General features: G+C 42.0%; 1 protein-coding gene and 1 pseudogene across 1 annotated transcript in view; one reads left to right on the forward strand and one right to left on the reverse strand.

The window, feature by feature from the left end:
• NHSL2 (NHS like 2) overlaps positions 1-24,060 on the reverse strand; it is a 254,111-nt gene that overhangs the window by 170,544 nt on the left and 59,507 nt on the right. The gene's annotated exons all lie outside the window — the stretch shown is intronic.
• On the forward strand, positions 4,953-5,034 carry LOC140628961 (U4 spliceosomal RNA; annotated as a pseudogene).

The following is a 24,060-nucleotide window of genomic DNA, read 5'->3' on the forward strand; positions in this document are numbered from 1 at the left end:
CTGTCGCTACCAAAACATCCTGGTTTCAACTTGCAACAAACCCACACAGACCCCCAAGGCACATCCCCGACATCTGTGTAACACACAATGCACCCCCAGGCACACTATCCACCATATCATGTTATCCTATGTGTACGGCCTTCGCTCCTGGCTGCAGCTGAGCCTGGGCAGCCAGCTTCTCCTGCCCTGCAGCAGCTATACATGCTTCCACTTCCACAAACAGGCATATGTACTTCCCCTTGCAGACCCCACAGTCTTGAGTGTCTCACCCACACTTTGCTGACCAGAGTTGGTTGGAGTAGTGCAAAGGAAACCACACACACACACACACACACACACACACACACATACACACACCCTAAAACTGTTTTGAAGGCTCCAAAATGTGTTCCACAAAGTTTCTTTGGAAAGTGTACCTTCTCCATTCTCTTTGCCCTCAACAAACAGTACTAGGGATGATGTCTCCCTGAATTCATAAGCTGCCGAGCAGGAAAGGGGCAGAAACAGGGAAGTGGGACAGCATAGAATCAATCCCTTCCACCCCAGGAAGCTCCCCAGAGTTGTTCCAGACGCATGAAACAGTATCTGTCTTCTCCTCTTTGCCTCCCTCATCCTCCCCATCCCCATCCCAGATGGCTATGGGAGCTTACAGATGGGGTGGATTTGCCATGTATGTCCCTAATTGAATGGTCCCTCTACACCCTCCATGCTAAGCTTGGGGGCAGCCATTTGGCACCACAGGCCACTGGTGGTTTTGCCCCATGACTGTACCCAGAGATGGGCACACACCCACAGCAGCCCTCTGGCCAGCTCTCGGTACCTTTTACCCAGATCCTGCCCAAACATGTGGGATTCAAGTGCTGTCCCAGCTAAGCCAGTGCCTTCCAACCTCAGCTGTTTGTCTAGCATCCCCCAGGGAGCCGGGCCTTGCCAGCCTGTGGCCAGACAGATCTGCAGCTCATGTGGCCCCTGGGACCAGCTAATACAAAGGAACCCGGTGGTGAGAATGCCATTCTTGATCTTCCCTGCTCACCCCATGCTTTTCTGGAGTCTCAATGCAGACCAGGCCATTGAAAGCTAGGCAGAGGGTGAGAGCAAATGCTTGCTAGCACACACTCCACATTCACTTTGTCCTGGAAAGGACCCTGCCAGGCAACTTGGGCTAAATTCATACTTTGTGCCTGCAACCAATGCTCCCTGTGTATGCCCAGCTGGCTGCCAATGGGCATGCTGTGCCTGGTCCTTTCTAGGCTATAAATGGGCCCCACTTGTATTGGGCTGTGTGAAGACAATCACTTCCAATGGGATAACATCTCCCTCTACAGTTGACTGCCAAAGCCAGAAATACTAATGGCACACACCACTGTCCTTTGCCGGCCCATCTGAGGAGGGCGGAGCCAGTCAGGCCTGGCTGCTATATGTTAGATGACATTGGAAACCACTTAAGCAAAGCACTCACAGTTCTCACTCCAAAGCAGTTCAGAGAATCCCTCCCTCACCAGTGTTGAAAGGTGCATAAACACCACCCAATCCAAGGGTCGCAAATGTAAATGCCTTTAGGCACCAAGCAGCTAATGAAAATGAGAGAGGAGGGGAGGTATGAGAAGATGGAGGAGGGGCTGGGGAAGTAGGGCACACATACGTTATAAAAAGGCATTTAGGATAATTTTAAAAAATATTTTTATTTATTTATTTATTTGAGAGAGAGAGAGAACATAGAGGGAGAGGGAGAAGCAGACTCCCCACTGAGCAGGGAGCCCAATGCAAGCTGGACCCAGGATCCTGGGATCATGACCTGTGCTAATGGCAGCCGCTTAACCGACTGAGTCACCCAGGTGCCCCGAATTTAGGATCATTTTAATATGCTGACCAAAAAGCATGTCTGCAGGCCCTCAGGGTTTATAGGGCCCAAGAATTGTACATTTGGGATTGCTGTTGGGATGCTGTGCAATCCAGAGGAAAGGACTTATCCAAGGTCACCCAACCAGTCAGTGAGAGAGGCCCCTCCCCGACTATTTGGCAGGATGAGCCCCATAATCATGATGTCCTCATCTGGTTCATTCCTTCAGCAAACAAGTCGTGACCCCCACAACCTCCTAGGCATCTTCCTGTGCTGTCGGAGGTCCCAGCAGTGAGCCAGAAATGTTCTCCCATCTTCAAGAAAGTCTCAATTCAGTAGGAAGTGGCAATAACTAAGTCTGGAAATCGAGGTGGCAGCAGGCAGTGTGAGCCCTTGAATGCCAAGCCCCGGCACTTGGATTTCATGCTGTAAAGCAGCAGAGAAGCCTTGGGAAAGTTATGAGTGGGTCTCAGAAAGCTGATCTGTCAGAAGACTCAGCCAGCAGTCCTGACCCAATGGATGAGGGCCAGGCCAGTGGGATGGGAGGTGTTACTGGAAGTGCAAAAAGTGGCTCATCCAATAGTCTAGACCTGAGGTCATGAGGCTGGGGGTCATCCAGAAAAGAGGGCAAAGGTTGAATGTGTAAGACACTGCAAATTAACAGGGTAGGGCTTCTAGGGGTATGTGCCTCTGTATGTGTGTGTGCGTAAACGGGCCTAGAAGGAAGGAGATGGCTTGGCAAGAGGCAAGAGGAGAGAATTAAGATGACTCCAAAATGCAGTGGATGGTTGGAATGCCAACAGAGAGAAAAAAAAAAAACCAGGGGACCTGGGTTGGTGGAGATTGGATAGGTGAAGCTGTCCAAATATTTCTCTATGACAGCAGCCTTAAGACCAATGAAAAGAATCTGGGATCGTCTGTTGTATGCTATTATAGCTTCTCTCTCCTCACTATGGAAAATTGAGCCAGGGCCTCTTGACCTCTCGACTCTTCCATATGCCCGGAAGTGACCTCTGGGGAAATCCCACTTGGTGCTTCCAGTTGAAATGGTCCAACAATTTAACAAATACTAATCAAATAAATAACGAAAATACATTCTCCACCCCCAGCCTCTTTCTGTCCCCCACTCCAAAACAACTCTGTGGGAAAGTCAATTTGGGAATTTCCCACATGTGTCTATGACCGCAATGCCAGAGCAATGGTCTGAGTCAGCTACAACCTTCAAAATTCTGTATTTGCTTCTCCTATCAAAGGCAGCATGCTGGCTGGAAGAGCCCTGATGATGCTGTCAAATAATTTCCTGTGGCAGCTCAGGGGCTACCTGGGACTTCCGTGCCAGCTTCCAAAGGCTTGGACAGCCAGGTAGAGAGAGCCTGCCAGGCATGTGACTGAACCATCAAGCCTATCTGGGTGATCCACTAGACCCACGCACCCCACAGGGATGGCCCATTTGCTTTCCATTCCCTCTCCAGTCTCCTGTTTCCTCCCTCTGGAAAGAGAGTGCAGCATCAGGGAACAAGCCAGAACCACTGTGGGGTTCCAAAAATGGACGAAGACTTCCAGTCCAAGCCTTGGCCACAGAAAGTGGACTTGAAAAGCTGCAGGCGAACACGAAGCTGAAGGATGCATGGGGCTCCGGAGAAAGAGTCGGGGCTTTGTAGTCCAACTTTTGTTTCAACTCTCAGCTTGGCCCTCCTACCAGATGCATGGTCTGACCACAGATTTCTCAGGTGTAAAGCTGTAATTAGGATACTTTTAGGGTTAGTATGAGGATTACACATGACAATGCATGCATGGTTCTTGGCACGTCATACATGTTCAATAAAAATTAGTTTCATCTCTTCTGCCTTTGAAGATGAGGTCTTTTTTCAGTAACGACTAGCTGTTGTACCAAAATACGACCTGGTAAGAGGGGCAAGTGGGGAGAACAGCCGAGGGGAAAGGAAAGAATGCCAATATCTCATCTTACCAAGTGGGGATTCAAAAGACACAGCCAATAATTGATGATACAAAAATGTAAAAGTGTTACATTACTTTTCTTATTACATTACTATTTATGTATTACTGTATTACTATTACATTACTATTCTTATTACATTATTCATTCTATTACTAGAATAATCAATAAAGGGATAAAAAGTGATGACACAGTTATATAATTGTGATAAATCCCCAACCAGCTTATCAGGAAGTCAACGGGTAATTTCCTAAAATTGGCAAACAAAGAAATAAAATTGAAAGTGCTTTATTTAGAGCAGTGAGGGTAGGTATAGGAAGAAAAGCCCTAAAATTGGTTGCTTCCCAAAAACAGGACTGGGAGCGGGATTCCTGCAGAGTACTGTTTGTTTCTTCCCCTGGGAATGTTCCACTCTGACTACAAAACCCCAGCCAGGAATAATATGAAAAGTCTGAGGTAGCACCCACATCCACCTCCTTAAGGAATGGCCTGTGACGTCACAGCTGCCACATGGTCCAGTTTTAGCTCTCTTCCCTGCATGCAGTTCACAGCCTGCCTTTGAAGCAAACCAAAGCCTTCCTTAAAAAGGGGGAGAAACTTGGGGGTCCTGGGTGGCTCAGCAGTTGAGTGTCTGACTTTGGTTCAAGGCATGGTCCTGGGGTTCTAGGACCAAGTCCTGCATCGGGCTTCTTGCAGGAAACCTGTTTCTCCCTCTGCCTGTGTCTCTGCCTCTCTCTGTGTGTCTCTAATGAATAAATAAAAACAATTTTTTTTTTAAAAAGGGGGGAGGTGGAGAAACTTGACTAGGCCAGTTGCTCAAAGAAGCTCCCTGGGAAGGGAGCAGAGATGGGAGTTTGGGCGGCTTGGGGCATGGGCCAACTTGAGAAGCCCTTTATAGAACACATTCTCCACTGGGAAGGGTCTATCCATCCCAATCCTGATTCTTCCGTATGATGAGCGGTTCACTCTAGCTGACTGATGTGCCAGGATATGGCACATACGGCTACACAATTCCACCCTTCTGCAGCTGTGCCCTCAAGAAGTAGTGGGTGGTAAGATCTATGCCAACTTCAATCCCAGAAGGAGCCCACCACTCTCCATCATATAGTTTGATACTGCTGCCTGGTGGCTCTTCTCTTCAGTATTTATTTATCCAGCTTTGCGCAGTGGCAGTATCGTAGCCAATGAGGTTTATCCGAGGCGCGATTATTGCTAATTGAAAACTTTTCCCAGTATTTATTTATCCAGAAAGAAGCCAATGATGCCTCATCTGTCCACAGCTGTAGTGCCCGATAGGAATGCAAAGACTGATTCAAGGGAGAACAAGTTAAATGTTTTTCACCTTCAGGAAGAGAGAAAATTGGAAATGTTTGCTTATTGTGACAGCTTTGCCTGGGGCCAGGCCAGGACCAGAATACTCTGAAACACGCACGTGAGCACACACACATACGTGCACACAAATGTTCATACACAGCCACGGAATACACACGCACTGACACACCTCCTGATGATCTCTGATAACCCCTTTTCTCTTTGTCAAGTCTGCCATGGCTCTGAGTAGGGTTTTTTTCCCAGTTTTATTAGAAATAATTGGCATACATCACCATATACATTTAAGGTGTACAGCATGATGATTTGATTTACATATTTTGTGAAATGATCACTACAGTAAATTCAGCTAACACCCATTGTCTCATATACATACCAATGAAAAGAAAAGAAAGAAAAGAAAAGAAAAGAAAAAGAAAGGGGAAGTTTCTTTCTTGTGATGAGAACTCTTGGGATTTACTCGTACAACTTTCTTTTTTTTTATTTTTATTTATTTATTTTTTATTTATGATAGTCACAGAGAGAGAGAGAGAGGCAGAGACACAGGCAGAGACACAGGCAGAGGGAGAAGCAGGCTCCATGCACCGGGAGCCCGACGTGGGATTTGATCCCGGGTCTCCAGGATCGCGCCCTGGGCCAAAGGCAGGCGCTAAACCGCTGCGCCACCCAGGGATCCCCCTCATACAACTTTCATCTGGCTGCCAGGGCAGTGTTTACCAGAGTCACAGTGTTGTACATTCTGCCCCTAGTCCTTCTATGTCTTGTACCTGGAAGTTTGTGCCTTTCAACCACTTTCCTCCAACTTCCAGCCTCTATCCCTGCCTCTGGTAACTGCAAGTCTGGGTTTGCTTTTATCTTTTTGCTCTGGTGAGAACCTACATCTGAGTGAGATCATATGGCCTATGTCTTTCTTTCTATGTCTGACTTATCTCACCTAGCATAATACCTTCTAGGTCCATCCATGTTGTCCCAAACAGTAAGATTCCCTCGGTTTTTGTTTGTTTGTTTGTTTGTTTTTTACAGTTGAATCACTTTCCATTTGTGTGTATATCTCACAACTTCTTTGCCCATCTGTCCACTGATGGACATTGAGGTTGTTTTCATGTCTTGGCTGTTGTAAATAACGCTGTTGTGAACATGGGGGTGCAGCTGTGACATCACGGGCCAGTCCTTAAGGAGGTGGATGTGGGTGCTACCTCAGACTTTTCATATTATTCCTGGCTGGGGTTTTGTAGTCAGAGTGGAACATTCCCAGGGGAAGAAACAAATAGTACAAGGTAGACCCTTGTACTATTCTCATTTCACAGCTGACAAAAGTGAGAAGGACTAACTTGTCCTTCATTGCACAATTGGCAAGAGGCAGGGTAAGGATTTGTTTCAGGCCCACTTGTGTCCAAAGCATAGACACACACACACACACACACACACACACACACACACACAATGTGGAATGTAATATATGTTTGAGATATTTTGGTTGAAGGACTAGATAAACACAGGTTGTTGACAACATTTGATGCTGCACAGGATGCAATCCCAAGTAGGCTAATAAAGTGCCAGGGCCAGGAGCAACCTGGCAGAAAAGTGGGTGATAACCTCAGCATTGAGTACCGAATATACCAGCAGCGTCTAGTCTGATGTAGGGGTGCCGTTCTATTTCTCCACATGAGAATGAGTAAAATGTCTATTTTGGAAATCTCTTTCTTCTATCCCATAGAGAGTGAAGTTAAAGACCTATAGTAGTTTGTGGGGACTGGCAATCCAAGGGGATTATCTGTGAAGCTGTCCTAAACAGTCCTGGCACCAAATGAGGACTCCAGAGCTGGGGCTGGGTATAAAGCACTGAAGGGCAGCAGCTGGAAGAGCCAAGGGAGGATCTGACACCAGTCCAAGATACCCATGTAAAGGACAGCCCACTAATCAGGGGCTGAGAATGTGTGGGCACTTGACAAATGGCTAGTAAAGAAAACCTAAAAGAAAAATTTAAGAGATACCTGATGATTTCTTAGTTTCCTTTCTTTTTTAAAAAATATTGTATTTATTCATTGGGGGGGGGAGGGCGCGGAGAGAGAGAGGGAGCGAGCACAAGCCAGTGGGAAGAAGAGGCAGAGGGAGAGGGAGAAGCAGACTCCCGGAAGAACAGGGAAGCCTGATGCAAAGCTCGATCCCAGGACCCGGGGGATCACTGTCATGATGTCTATTTTACACATGAGAAAACTGAGGCAAAGAGAGGTTAGGTAACTTGCCCATGGTCACACAGAGAGTAAGTGGCAAAGCCAGAATCGGAACGGAGGCCACCTGGCTCCAGAGTCTGTGCACTTATACTACTAGGCTGTACAAAATATAAGTAGTACATAAGTACAGGAGGAGGGAGAAAGAAGTAAAGTCACTTCCTTTTTGAAAGTTACATTAAGATTTCAGATACTTTCCACCATCTTCCTAGTGAAGCACTCTGAAAAAATTTTAAAGGTTTACCAATAAAATGTGGCGCCATGAAAAAAAAAAAAGGTGGTGCCATGATTGGGACTATGGTTTTAGTTACTAGAGCAGGTCATGAAAGAGGTATCAATTTCCAATGCCACCTAGCATGAGCACACATGCTCTGGAAGGACAAATACTAGCTACTATATATATATATAAAGATTTTATTTATTTATTTATTTATTTATTTATTTATTTATTTATTTATTTGAGAGAGAGAGCGTGAGAGAGTGCACAAGATGGGGGGAGGGGTAGAGGGAGAAGCAGACTCCCTGCTGAATGGGGAGCCCAACACAGGGCTTGTTCCCAGGACCCTAAGATCATGACCTGAGCCGAAAGCAGACGCTTAATTGACTGAGCCACCCAGGGGCTCCTAGGTAAGGTGTATAAAATAACTTACTCTGTGTACAAGGCAATATCCCGAGAGCTTTCATGGACCTTTGAATTTAATAATCACAACAATCCTCCTTTGGGGGAGGTGCTATATTATCCCTCATTCTATAGGTGAGAAGATGAGATAGGGTTACACAGATTATAAGGGGCAAGATGTAGATTTGAACCTGGGCAGTCTATCTCTCCATGTGGGGCTCCTAATAGCTGTGCTTAAGTGATCTTGCCAAAGCTTGTAGAGAGAGCTTAACCACACCAGCTACAAAATAAGTTAGACTATAATATTATCTTGTCGTCCTCAAGCAGCCAGCCAATCCCTTTTTTGTATGGCAAGTTGTTTTCAACCTATTTTTAAAAGTCCCTTAGGTTGACTTCAGCAGTTTGCACAAGTACCAACATACTTGGGCCCTAACCCACCGTGATACCTTTGTCATGCATTTGTATCACACTTTCCTACTGGTTTATCATAGAGAAAGAGCAATGCCCTGTGATTTTCCAGAGGGAAAAGTAAATCTCAAGCCTCTTCCTTGTCCTCTTGTCCCTGTGCATCTTTCCCTTTCTATGATACAGTGGAGAGACAACAAACAGACTTTAGGATAGACAGATCTGGATTCAACTCTTGCTTCCTCCACATCTAGACTGGCAGGTTTGCGGCAGGTCACTTTGCCTCAGTTTGCTCCTCTGTGAAATAAGGATAATCAGAGCAGCTACTTTGCCCCCCACCCCCCACCCCCCACCCCCAGCTCCACCCTCCTCCTCCAGGGTTATGCACAGACTGAGTCCCTGTACTGTCTCCGGAGACTTTAGGGGAGAGAGGAAAATGAATAAGACAGAGAAACATATTTGGGGAATGACAAGAAGTCCTATCTGGCTCAGATAGTATAGAGGTGGAGGGGAGGAGGGCTAAGGACCAGAGCAAGAGGGTCTTGAATGCCTCAGACAAAGGGGCTAAACTATATTTGAGAAGCAATGGAGCTTGAAGGTCTTCACACAAGAGATGACACAATTGTGATGAACATGCATTGAGTGCTTTTTCCAGGTCAGGCATGGCTCTTTACTAAATCCTCACTACCACTATTTTTCCTATTTTGCAGATGTGGAAACTGAGACTCAGAAAGATGAACTTGCCCTGAGACCACACAGCTCATACTGCAGACCTGGGGCTAACTCTCTACAGCTGGATCCCACAGCCCATGCCTTCAACCAAAAAGCTCTGTTATTTTGAGGTAGCTAAATCAAGCAATGCTGTCCATGGTAGACTTGAGGGAAGAATAAAAAGCAGAGACCATTTAGGAGGCCATTACTGTCAGCCAAGAGAGGAAGCCAGGAAAATGGAGGCACCAGTACAGACTGTGAGGGAGACAGTCTTTTATATTTGGGCAATTGAGTTAAGGCAGGAGGTAGGAGGCTTGAGCCTAGCCCATAAATAGGGTGGGGTTTTGTACCCCCCATGTTCTCAGGGGAAAAAAAAAGAAGTGTTGTCAACATTTTAAATTGGGACTGAAATATCCAAATTTCTGTCTTCTCTTAACAAAGCAGAGACTCTGGCAACACTGGGTTCTCATTCTTATAGGGCACCAGTGGGCTGGGGCCCTGCAGTACCTTCACTCTTGAGACAGAAGTAGATGCCTGAAGGCCCTCTGGAGTCTACTCCTCCCCTTCACCTTACCTGGCTGGCCAAAAGGGGACCTAAAGCCACCAAGCCCTGAATTTTCTGGTGGCAAACTCATGAATGCTGGGAGGAATGGGGATGGGCAGTGGGGAGGTTTAGAGGGGGAAGAAGCTGATTTGGGAGAGGAGAAAAAAAATGCTGTCTCTATATAAAGAAAGCTCAGGGGCAAGAGAAGGAGAGACAGCAGCTAGGGGAAGGGGGCAGGGAGTAGTAGGCCTTGGGATGACAATTGGCATGACAGGAAGGGACAAAGGTCAAGAGAAGTGAGGGCATCATGGGGTCCAGGCTTCTTAGGGAAGCAATTGCAGGCATTTATTGATGGAGAGAGGGGCTAGGGAGAGAGAGAGATAGAGAGAGAAGAACAGAAAGGTGGAGGCGGCGGAGGCAATGTATTTTAAAATCCAAAGGTTCTGGCAAAAGCTGAGGTCTTTTTGCAGATGTGCTAGGAGGCTGTGGAGGAGAGAGGTTGTACTCTGAACAGAGAATTAAACAGTGAGATATCTCAGTAAAAGTGCATTCATGAATAATGGCAACTGCAAACTGGAGGACTTGGGAGGGATAGGAAACAGGCCAGGGTGCTATGGTGGTGGCCATGTGGTCAGAGGAGTCATTCCTCAATGCGTCTGGACTTCCTTTGCAAAAGCAAATGAGGGAGTGTCCCCTGGGAACAGATAGGTTGGTATCTGCCCCTCCAGCCCTGCAGTCCCCCAGCCAGGGCAGGAGGTAGCCAGATCTGGGCATGAGGGAGCAGTAGCTCCCCAGAATCAAGACACACACAGGCTGAACAAGGAGGAAAAACAGTGAGAGCTGCCATGGCTGCCTTTTCTCTCTGGGGTCCCACGCTTCTTTAAAATTCACCATTGGGATGCCTGGGTGGCTCAGTGGTTGAGCATCTGCCTTTGGTTCAGATCCTGATCCCAGAGTCCTGGGATCAAGTCCCACAATGGGCTCCTCTAGGGGAACCTGCTTCTCCCTCTGCCTATGTCTCTGCCTCTTGCTCTGTGTTGCTCATGAATGAATAAATAAAAAATATATTTTAAAAAATAAAAATAAATAAATAAAACTCACCATTCTGTCGAGCAAGTGAGTAGGCCAAGAAGAGACACAAGTGAAAGGAGGGCGTCAATTTAGAAGAAAACATGTCTCCTAGTGGCACAGCCTTATCACACTTTCCATTGAGATAAGAGTTTCCCAGCCTGGCTAGTGTTCAAAATTCTACACCACAGAGAGGGGAAGCAGGGCAGAGAGAAGAGAAATTATTTTCCTGCCTATTAGCAATGGAAGGGGTCATGACAGCAGTTAAAAGTCACAGCAATATCACAATCTGCTTTGCTGCATTTTGGGGACACAGAGCCTGTATGTTTCTAGAGGTGAGGACCTATTTTGTGCTCTTGCCAATATTTACTGAAGATGGGCTTTCCCATTAAAAAATTAAAATAACATTTCAAAACCATAGCTGTATCAGTAGCAGAGTAGGCCCTACATAACCATGAGTCGTTCCCAGGGATGAGATTATTGCTGCTGCTCCAGGGATCAGAACGTTTTACACATAATTACTGCTGTTTCCCCTTCTGATTCATGCCTGATTCTGGAGAACAGCTACTCTGCAAAACATCAGTACCTAGATGATAAACCTCAAACTATTGGATTTATGTTTAAAATGTCTTATATCGTAACCCCATTTCACTGTTTCGTATGCTTTCTTCCCCCCTGAACGAAATCTGGGGTTTGGGCTCAAACAAGTTCTAGTAGAGATAATATGTAGAGAAGGAGCCCCCACCAAAAATAAATGTTTCCACTGGAAACATTTTAAGTAAGAGTGTGGGACTTCCAGGATGGCTGCATGGGAAGCTGGTGTTACTCACAAGTGAATAAAACAACCATTTTGCTGGTGAAAATGATTTAAAAAGAAAAAAAACACCTCAAGTCTCTGGAGATCGTTCTCAGGGCACATGGCAAGTAGAGAAACATTTCCTCAAGAAAACTTACTGAGTCTTGGTAAGAACAGTGACATTTGGCATTTGAGCCATGACCTGCTCCATTTCAGCCCCCTACTCCACCTCCATGTTATAGAAGCACTATTCTGGACAAATGTGGCCAAGAAAACAGGGCTCCCTTTCCCCCTTGAGCTCCTAGTCTAGGGGCTATAGTTTCATCCCTGGAGTATCTCTCATCTCCCCTACCTCATTACTATAGAAGCTCTGGGTGGGAGTGGCCAAGAGGACTGGGCTTTCTTCTCCCACTTAGCCCCAATTTATAGGGTGAAAGAAGCTCTGCCTCAGGATCAGCAAGCCAAGAATGCTGGGCCCTCAATCATCCCACCCCAGCTCACTCACAGTATGGAGGTTCCACACCAGGAGAGGTAAGCTAAGAAGATCCAGGGTGACCATCTCCTCCCCAGTGCCTACTCACAGAGCAGAGAGTATCACTCCAAGAAAAGCAGGCACTGTCCTCGCTCCTAGCTTCAGTGCAGTGGCCCAGAGGTGAAGACGGACCATAAAGATGGAGAGCCACATCCGACCATTTAGAACAGAGCATGCAGGAGTCTGTGCCTAAGGCAGTATTGGTGGCAAGAAGTTAAAAGGAGGCTGGTGGCCTCATGAAACTAGCTCCAAAAAAAATTAAAAAAAAAAAAAAAGAAACTAGTTCCAAGAAGAATGGCAGACTAGTCAGAAGAGAAAGGGAAAGAGAAAGAGACAGCCAAAAAAAACCACTTCTGGGATCACACTCATCCTTATGGATCTGGAAGACTGTGCACACCATATCCACTTTGGGAGCAATCACAGAAGAACATGGGACAGACTTGAAAATAGCCCCCAAACCACACACAGATCAAACAGCAAAGGGTAGACGTCTTGCTGGCTCAAGGGACTTAAGCACAATCTTTGATCACACACTGATTGAGGAGTGTGCTACTTTGACCCAGGGGCTACTCCTAGGAAGCCAGGCTTAAAAATTAGATCACACCTATCCCTAGTGGTCCGGAAGACTGTGCCCTCCCAGGAGTGACTAGAAAGAGTACTTCTAAGCTACTACTTCCTGGTTGAATGGGCGAAATTGTCAACTCCCTTAACTGTGAAAGCAGCCTCCAAGCCATACGCATACATGCAAGTGTAAGGACAGATTAATAGAGATTCTTCTCCCTAAACAACAACAAATGGAAGAAGAAAGAGAAAAAGCAAGAGAAGATGAGAAGAAGAAAAATGAACAGAACCTCAGAGAAATGTGACACCGTTAAGTGCACCAACATATACATAATGGGAGTACCAGATGGAGATGTGACAGGCGAGATATTCAAGGACATACTGGCTGCAAACAATCCAAATTGGATGAAAAGCATTTATATACATATTTAACAGGTTTGTTGAACTCCAAGTGGGATAAGCACAGAGATCCACACCCAAACACACCATAGTCGTTGAAATACAGAAATGTTGAAAGTCAAAAGAGAAAAATCTTGAATGTAGGAAAAGAAAAACAATTCATTGCATCAAAGGAAACCCCAATAAGATTAAGAGCTAACTTCTCATCAGAAACAATGGAGGCCAGAAGGGACCGGGCTGTGAATGAATGAAAACATATTCAAAGTGTTGGAAGAGGGAAAACTGTCAGGCCCTAAACCCACCATAACTGACTTTCAAAAATGAAGATGACACAAAGACTAAGAGAATCCATTGCTACCATATCTACCTTCCCAAAATACCAAAGCAAGTTTTTCAGGCTGAAAGGAAGTGGCACCAAACAGCAATAAGAATTCACACAAATAGGGCCCCTAGATGGCTCAGTCAGTTAAGCATGCCTTCAGCTCAGGTCATGATCCCAGGGTCCTGGGATTGAGCCCTGCATGGGGCTTCTTACTCAGGGGAGAGCCTCTTCTCCCTCTTCCTCTGCTGTTCCTCCTGCTTGTGCTTGCTCTCTCTCTGTCAAATAAATAAATAAAATCTTTAAAAAAAGAATTCACACAAATAATCAAAGGGCTCCAGTAAAGGTAATTATGTAGATAATAATAAAAGACCATTACATATTTTTTTCTTTCTTGTCTTTACTGATTTAAAAAAGAATTTCAAGGATGCCTGGGTGGCTCAGCGGTTGAGCTTCTGCCTTTGGCTCAGGGCGTGATCCCGGTCCTGGGATTGGGTCCCATATCGGGCTCTCTGTGGGGAGCCTGCCTCTCCCTCTGTCTATGTCTCTGCCTCTCGCTCCGTGTCTCTCATGAATAAATAAATAAAATATTCTAAAAATAATAATAATAAATAAAAATAAAAAAGAATTTCATAAGTGCCTATATAATGGTATTGTCTAATGACATAGAAATGTAATATATTTGACAATAACAGCACAAAGGAGGTGGTTGGGAACAAAGCCATACTGATAAGGATGTGATAACCAGAGGTTAATAAATCCACAGGAAAAATATCAGAGAAGCAACAATGGTAATTAAAAACGTTAGTATTTTTAAAACACTCACACACACAAAAAAAGAAATAGAATATCATGGGGCGCCGGGCTGGCTCAGTTGGTAGAGCATGCAACTCTTGATCTTGGGATTGTGAGCTGGGGATAGAGTTTACTTAATAAAAAATATTTTTTAAAAGAAACAAAATCTGAAAAGACTTATAACAGTTTGAATTCATAGTTGTTGGGTTTAAAAATTTTTAAAGATTTTATTTATTCATGAGAGACACGCACACACACAGAGAGGCAGAGACACAGGCAGAGAGAGAAGCAGGCTTCATGCAGGGAGCCCGACACGGGACTCGATCCTGGGACTCCAGGATCACATCCTGGGCCAAAGGTAGATGCTCAACCCCTGAGCCACCCAGGTGTCCCTTAAAAATTTTTTTAAAGTAATCTCCACACTCAACATGGGGCTCACATTCATGACAGAGCAAAATCTCTATGACTATAAATGCATAAGTCAACAAAATGTTATCAGACTCAATCCAGTAACATATAAAACGAATGATACACCATGAATATGTGGGATTTAACCGAGGAATTTAAAGTTAGTTTAGTATCTAAAAATCAAGTAAAAATCATTGAGGGACAAAAACCATATGATCATTTCAGTAGATTCAGAAGAAGCATTTGACAAAATCTAACACCTTATTATGATTAAAAAGAACACTCGATATACAGGAAATAGAAGAAAACTTCCTGAAACCAGATAAAGAATTTCTATGAAAACAAAACACAACAAAATAAAACAAATGACAGCTAACATCATACTTAATGGGAAAAAACCTGAAAGCTTTTCCCTTAAGATAAGGAAGAATATCTGCTCTCACCACTTTGAGTCAACACTGTAAGAAGGGTTCTAGCCAGGGCAATTAGGTGGGGATTGGGGGGCGTCGGGCAGAGAGGAGAAAGAAAGGAAAGGAGGGAGGAATGGAGAAAGGGAAGGAAGGAGGGAGCGGAGGAGAGAAAATTTTTTTAATTTTTATTTATTTATGATAGTCACACACAGAGAGAGAGAGAGGCAGAGACATAGGCAGAGGGAGAAGCAGGCTCCATGCACCGGGAGCCCGACGTGGGATTCGATCCTGGGTCTCCAGGATCGCGCCCTGGGCCAAAGGCAGGCGCTAAACCGCGGCGCCACCCAGGGATCCTGAGAAAATTTTTAAAATAGGAATGAAATGAAAGGAATCCAGATTAAAAAGGAAGTAAAACTATCTCTATTTACAATGACATGATTTTGTATGTAGAAAATCCTAAGGAAACCACTAAAAATCTATTAGAATAATGAACAAATTCAACAAGTTCACAGGATACAAGATCAAAATACAGTTGTATTCTTTCTTCAGATGCACAATCTCACATAGGGGCAACCATCTTTTTTTTTTTTTTTGTATCTCAAAAAATTTCTAGGCATAGATAATCATATTGATATTTCTCTATCAGCACATAGAGAAATCCCTCATTGTTTTTATTCTACTATATTCTAAGTACATATGATAGTTTATGGCACTGAATGAGAGACATTTAGATAGTTTCCTAGTGTTTTAGTATTACAAACAATATTGCAATATGCAACGTTTTTAGGCATATGTGTATTTCTATACTTTGTATTCCAAGAAATGGAATCGTAAGCTCAAAGGCTATGTGCATTTGTAATTTTGAGAGCTATTTGCCAAATGGTCCTCCAAAGAGAGGAGTATACCAATATACATATCTACTGACAGTACATTTGAGCACTGCTTCTCCCATCCCATCAGCACTGAGCTGTCAAAGCTCTTGATGTTGGCTAATCTGATAAAATTTGATACTTCATTGTTTCAGTTTGCATTTACCTATGAGAAAAGTTAAGCATCTTTTCAGATGTTTCATTTCTTCTCTTTTTCTTTCAATTTTACTCCTCTTTTCCTTTCTTGGCTTGTTAGTCTTAGATTTATTAGAATTCTTAATTCACTAAGTAAATTACCCTTTTGGGGGCACCTGGGTGGCTCAGTTAAGCATCTGACTCTTGACTTTGGCTCAGGTTATAATCTCAGGGTTATGAGATTGAGCCCCACTTTGGGCTCTGTTCTGGGCATGGAGCCTGCTTAAGATTTTTTCTCTCCCCCCTCTCTGTTTCTCCATACTCCATGCTCACTCTTACTCTCTCCCACTCTCTCAAAAAAATAAATTACCTTTTTGTTGTTATACATAAGCTACTCCAATTTGTTAGTTTGCAAAATCTCCCCTCCCCCACCCTGCCTTTATTTTATTATTTCTTTCAACATTGTTTGTGGTATATTTCTCCTTGCAGAAAAATTTAAAAATTATATGTTGTCGAATTATCGTTTTTTTCCCCTTTAAGTTGAATGGGCTTTACGTGTTTCCTAGAAAGGCTTGCTTCCACACTAAGATTATACAAGTAAATTCTCTCATGGACACTTCTAATACTTTCATCTTGCTTTTTAACAGTTCAATCCCTGAACCAGCTGGAACTCATTTTAATGGAAATTGGGAGTTAACTTTTTTTTCAAATGAGTAACCAGTTGGTCCACCATTATTTATTAAATAACCATTCCATACAGCTCTGAAATGTCACTTAACTTCATCTATTAAATTTCCCCATGGATGGGAGTCTCTTTTGGGACTTTGGTTTCTTTTCTATTGTTCTGAAAGTCTATTCGTGTATGGGACCAAACTGTTTTATAATAGATTTCAATTGGTTTATAATAGATTTCAATATCTAGTAGTGTTACTAACACGTGATTTCGGAGGGAAAAGCCCATTCTCGGGCTTGTACAACAGACATACAATTGGTCATGTGGATCGTGAGGCCACCTGTTCAGAAACAGAAAGGACAGCCTTTTTACCCCTCAGAAATTTCTGACAGTTAGCCTGGCTCATATCTCTAACATTTACTATACTGGATAAAAGGCCTTCACTGAGGCACAAAAACCTGGACCTGGGGTGCCAAATGAACCAGCAGGTCTACCCTCTACTCTGACAAATGGTCTCAATTTGTCACTTCGCTGGGTTCCCACACTGCCACAGTACCCCTCAGTTCATGGGGTACAAGTTCATGTACAAGTCTGCCTCTGACCAGTAAGCAAGGTGCAGTGATACATGCTGCAATCTGAGAAAATGCTGAGTGCTTAAAAATGCACCTGGACAGTGATGGCTCCTACCAGCTTTAGGAAGTGGTAGGCTAAGCCCATAGTCAGTTTGCTGCTACTAGGGTAGGAAACTCGAGTCAGAATTGGTTGATTGAGATAGCACTGACCCAATTGATCAATGTACAAAAATATATTGTATTTCTATACATTAGCACTAACAATCTGAAAATGAAATTAAGAAAGCAGCATGCCTGGGTGGCTCAGTGATTGAGCGCCTGCCTTTGGCTCAGGTCGTGATCCCGCCGCAGTCCTGATATTGAGTCCTGCATCCAGCTCCCTGCAGGGAGCCTACTTCTCCTTCTGCCTTTGTCTCTGCCTCTCTCTCTCTCTCTCTCTCTCTCTCTGTGACTATCATAAATAAATAAATAAATTTTAAAAAAATTAAAAAAAATAAAATCTTTTTTAAAAAAGAAAGCAATTCCATTTACAAAAGCATCAAAAAGAATAAAATACTTGGGAATAACCTTAACAAAATGAAATTTAAAAAACTCATTCTGAAAACTACAAAACGCTGAAAAAAATCAAAGAAGATATACATAAGTGGGGAAACATCCCATGTTCACATATGAAAAGACTTAATATTGTTGAGATGGTAATACTCCCCCAACTAATCTAAAGATTCAATGTAATTCCTATAAAAACCTCAGCTGTCTTTTTTTTCCCCAGAAATTGACAAACTGATCCTACAGTCTATATAGGAATGAAGAGGACAGAGAATAAGCAAACAAATTTTTGTAAAAGAACAGCTAAGTCGAAGAATTCATGCTATCTAATATCAAAACTTTCTACAAAACTACAATAATTAAGACAGTATGGATCTAGTCCAAGAATAAACACATACATTTGTTTTGTAACAACATGGATGGAGCTAGAGAGTATAATGCTAAGCAAACTAAATCAGTCAAAGACAAATGCCATATAATTTTATTCATATTTGTAAGTTAAACAAAACAAACAAGCAAAGGGAAAAAAATAAGAGAGAGACAAATTAAGAATCAGACTTAATTATTGAGAACAAACTGATGATTACCAGAAGGGAGGGTGTGGGGGGATGGGTGAAATAGGTGACAGGGATTAAGAAGCGTACTTGTGATGAGCACTGGGTGATGTATGGAAGTGTTGAATCACTATATTGAACACATGAAACTAATATTGCACTGTATGTTTTTTTATTGCACTGTATGTTAACTAATTGGAATTAAAATAAAAACTTAAAAGAATAAAAATGAATAAATACATAAATCAATTAAATAGAACTAAAAAGTCATAAATAAGTCCCAAATTTCTGGTCAATTGATTTTTTTAAGATGTTATTTATTTATTCATGAAAGACACAGAAAGAGAGGCAGAGACACAGGCAGAGGGAGGAGAAGCAGTCTCCATGCCAGGAGCCGGATACGGAACTTGATCCCGGAATTCCAGGATTATGCCCTGAACCAAAGGCAGACGCTCAACCACTGAGCAACCCAGGTGTCCCTATGGTCAGTTGTTTTTTCACAAAAATTACAAGATAATTCAACAAGGCAAGAGATTTTTTTTTTCAAGAACTGGTGCTAGGACAACTGAATAGCCACAAGCAACGAAAAAAAGAAGTTGGACACCTATCTGACACCATACACCAAAAATTACCTCAAAGATGATAGACTAAATGTAAAGGCTGAAACCTGTAAAACTCTTAGAATGAAACATAAAAGTAGGTCTTCAGGATACTGGGTTAAGCTATGTTTCCTTACATACAACACTAGACACCATAGGCAAAAGAAGAAAAGACTGACAAATTAGACTTCATCAAAATTAAAAACCTTTGTACTTCAAGGGACAACATCAAGATAAGGTAAAATGACATTCCATAAATATGGTTGTGATGAGCACCCACATTACATAAATACTCATAGCAGCATCATTTATAATATCCCAAAAGTAGAAACAACCCAAGTGTTCATGAACTGATAGACAGATTAATCAAATGTGGTATAACTACATAACGAAACATTACTTGGCAATAAAACAAAATGAAGTGGTAGGTTCAACTTCCAGAATGACAGTGTGAGGAGCTCAGTGAACACACTTCCCAGCAAACTGGTGAAAAAGATTTTAAAAAATCTTTATCCATTCATCTATCAATGGATACTTGGACAGTTTCCATAACTTGGTTATTTTTTATTATGCTGCTATTAACGTAGGGGTGCATGTATCCCTCTGAATTAGTGTTTTCATATTTTTGGGATAAATACCCTGTGGATTGTATGGTAGTTCTATTTTTAACTTTTTAAAAAATATTTTTATTTATTCATGAAAGACACACACACACACACACACACACAGAGGCAGAGACACAGGCAGAGGGAGAAGCAAGCTCCATGCAGGGAGTCCAATGCGGGACTTGATCCCAGGACCCCAGGATCACACCCTGGGCTGAAGGCAGGCACCAAACTGCTGAGCCACCCAGGCGTCCCAAAGACACAAATTATTAATATCAGAAAGGAAAGTTGACATCATTACAGATCCCGTGAGCATCAAAAAAAGATAATAAAGGAATGCTATGTACAACCCAATGTCCACAAATTTGATACCCTAGAATGAAATGGACCAACTCCTTGAAAAACACATTCTGCCAAAACTCACACAGAAAGAAAGACACAATCTGAATAGGCCTATATCTATTACAGAAATTGAATCAATAATTAATACCCTTCCAAAACAGAAAGAACTAGATAGGTTTCCTGGTGAGTTTTATCAAAAATTTAAAGAAGAAATTAAACCAATTCTCTACAATCCCCTTCCAGAAGCTAGATGGACAAGAATATTTCCTAATTCCTTTTATGAAGCCAGCATTACTCTAATAGCAAAACCAGACAAAGACATTATAAGAAAAGAGTTATATACCACAACCAAGGATATTTACTTCAGGTATGAAAGGCTAGTTTAACATTTGAAAATCCATTAATGTAACCCATCACATAAAGAGGTTGATGAAGAAAAATTACATGATAATATCAATAAATGTAGAAAAGCATTTGACAAAGTCCAACACCCATACCTGATAAACACTCTCAGCAAACTAGGTATAGAGGGGAACACCCTCAACTTGATAAAGAACATCTACAAAAAGCTAACATCATACTTAATGGCGAGAAACTCAAAGCATTCCCAATAAGATGAGGAACAAGGCAAGGATGTACCTTCTCTCCATTCCTTTACAGCATCTTATGGGACATTTCAGCTAATACAATAAGACAAGGGAAAAAGGTATATAAATAATAAGAATGATTTAAATTAATAATTAAATCTGGGTTCACAGTGACATGATTGTCTACATAGAAAATCCGAAAGACCTAATAAAAAATTCTCCTTAAACTAATAAACAATAACAACAAGGCTGCAGAATACAAGGCTAATATACAAAAGTCAATTGATTTCCTATAAACTAACAATAAACAAGTGAACTTGGAACTTAAAAACATAATATCCTCTACATTAGTGCTCCCAAAATGAAATACTTGGTATAAATCTAACAAGATCTATATGAAGAAAACTACAAAATTCTGATGAACAAAATCAAAGAACTAAATAAATGGGGAGATACTCCATGTTCATAGATAGGAAGACTCAATATTGTCAAAATGTTAATTCTTCCCAATCTGATATATAGATTCAATAAAATCCCAATAAAAATCCTACCAAGTTAATTTGTGGATATCATCAAACTAATTCTTAAGTTTATACAGAGAGGCAAAAGACTCAAATAGCCAACACAATATTGACGGGGAAGAACAAAATTAAAGATCAGTGAATGGAATAGAAGGCCCAGAATTAGATCCACATAAATATAGTCAACTGAGATTTGGCAAAGGAGCAAACACAATGCAATAGCACAAAAATAGTCTTTTCAACAAGTGGTATTGAACAACTGGGTATCTGTGTGCAAAAATGAATCCAGACACAGATCTTACACACTTCACAAAAAAAGTAATTCAAAATGTATCATAGACCTAAATGTAAGACATTATAAAGCTCCTAGAAGATAACATCTAGGAGAAAATCTAGATGACCTTGGGTATAGCAATAACTTTAAGATAAAGCATCTAAGGCACTACCCATGTAAGAAATAACTGATAAGCTGGATTTCACTAAAATAATGTTTTGCTCTGCAGACAATATAAATTGAATAAGAAGACAATCCATAAACTAGGAAAAACATTTGCAAAAAAATTGTTATCCAAAGTATATAAAGAATTCTTAAAACTCAACAATAAGAAAACAAACTGAATAAAAAAAGAAGTCAACTCACCTTGTTGGTGAGGCTAATTTCCAGGTGAGTGTGGCTGAGACGTGAGGATTCTCTTCTCATCCACTTGTGGGATGGAGTCTCTAACTGGGGGTGGCACCACTGAGAATTCTAGGACTGTGACTGCTCTTTGATCTTACTCATGGGTCAGGGATACCATTCCAAGAGAGGCAAGCCAAGGAGACCTGAACTGCTGCCTTTCCCTCCACTGAGCATGCAAGTGGGGGTGTTATTCAGAAGGATGCCATTGTCCCTGACCATAGCACCAGAGTTTTGGCTCAGAGATTTTGCCATTCGGCAGAAGAGATCCATAGAATAGAGACCTCTGAATCCTTCCCCAGAGGAATGGACTTCATTGGTAACAGAAAGTAGAGAAGTTCATGCCTAAGTTTACTCTCAAAAAAAAAAAAAGTGGAGGTTGTGGTAAAGGGCAACTGGTAGGAGAATGATAGAGTCATTGGAGATATAGACTAAATTGTAGATAGGATACTTTACTGGAGAGAAATAAGGAAACAGGCAGCTGGGAAGAGTTTTCCTGGATTAGAAAAAATTTCAAACTAATCTAGGAAACAATTCCTTCAAAGGATCCCCAATTTGATTGGATCAGTTTGTGGATCAATTTATGCTCTAGGGAGTTGTTGAAAACAACAGAACAATCTGATGACAATTAGAGGAACTTAATAGCTGGGTGTGGTCAAAGACAGCCCTGCCAAAACCCAGGATGTTTGTGGGCATCCTGAGGCTGTGCCCCCAAGGAACATCACAGGCTTCACACTAGGATGGGGGGTTGTGGTGGGGTGGGGGATAGACTTCACTGAAATAATTTAGTCAGTGACTAACCAATTAACAAGCAACTAACATAAATAAGCTCTAGGATGGGGGAGGTAAGACCAATATCCCGACTTGCTATAATATATTATCTAAAATGTCCAGTTTAAAAAAATAAAAATAATGAAATGTCCAGTTTATAACAAAAAAAGTATGAAACATGCAAAGAAACAAGAAAGAATGATCCATACATAGCTCTATCAAAATCAAGCAAAAGAAACTACCTGTGAAAACAAGTTAGATTTAATAGGCAAAGACTTCAAGGAGGCCATTGTAAATATGTCCAAAGAAGTAGAAAAAATTCCGAAAAGAGGTTAAAAAAAGGTCTATGACAATGTCCTTTCAATAAAGAATACCAGTAGGGGCACCTGGATATTTCAGTTGGTTGAGTGTCCAATTCTTGAACTCAGCTCAGGTCTTGATCTCAGGGTGGTGAGTTCAAGCCTTGTGTTGGGCTCCACACTGGGTATGGAGCCTACTTTAACAAAAAGATTATCAATAAATAGAAATTATTAAAAATAACCAAATGGAAATTCTGGAGTTGAAAAGAACAGTTATTGTCCACTTCCTCTGTGGTCTTACTGGCAAAAAAAAAAAAAAAAAAAAAAAAAAAGAGAGAGAGAGAGAGAGCGCGCAAGAGCTGGTGTATCTGTTTCCTAGAGCTTCTATAATGAAGTACCACAAGCTGTGTGGCTTAAAAAAGAACTATTGTCTCACATTTCTGTAGTTTAGAAATCTGAAATCAAGGTTATGGCAGGGCTATGCTTCATCTGAAGCCTCTAGGGGAGGATCCTTTTTTGCTTCTTCCAGTTTCTGGTCATTCCAGGTGTTCCTTGGCTTGTGGCAACATTATTCCAATCTTTGCCTCCACTTTCATGTGGCTATCTTCCCTCTTTGTATTTGTGTTGTTTTCTTATAAGGATACCAGTCATAAAGATCATTAAGCCCACCTTTCTCCAATGTGACCACATCTTAGCTAATGATACCTGCAATGACTCCATCCCAAATAAGTCATACTCTGGGGTGCTGGAAATTAAGGACTATATGTTTTAGGGAACATAATTCAACACATAACAACTGGTAACTGTAATCATAAAAGATAGTACAAGTGTTCATGTCTTCTCCTTTCTTATCTTAACTGAGTTAAAAATCAACTACGTAAAAATCAACTACATAAACCAATATGTACATGTAATACTTTTTTAAAAAGATTTTATTTATTTATTCATGAGACACACACACACACACACACACATAGAGAGAGAGGCAGAGACACAGGCAGAGGGAGAAGCAGGCTCCATGCAGGGAGCCTGATGTGGGACTCAATCCTGGGATTCCAGGATCACGCCCTGGGCCGAAGGCAGGCGCCAAACTGCTGAGCCACCCAGGGATCCCCTACATGTAATACTTTTGCCAATAAAACCACAGAAGAAGTGCGTGGAGGCAGAGCTATTTTGAGCTAAGGAAAAGACTCATGATAGAAACTCAAATCCTCTGGGATAAATGAAAAAAAGCATAAAAGTATTGATTTTTAGGGTTATGAATAAATTTAGCAAGTAAGAAAATTTGTAAATATTAAATCCATAAATAGCAAGAATCTATTGTGTACAGGAGTAGCATTACTATATGTCACTGGAATTAATTTGGTATAAACCTGAAGCTGAATCT

This window comes from Canis lupus, chromosome X (assembly GCF_048164855.1).
Source record: "Canis lupus baileyi chromosome X, mCanLup2.hap1, whole genome shotgun sequence".
In the NCBI taxonomy this organism is placed as follows: Eukaryota; Metazoa; Chordata; class Mammalia; order Carnivora; family Canidae; genus Canis; species Canis lupus.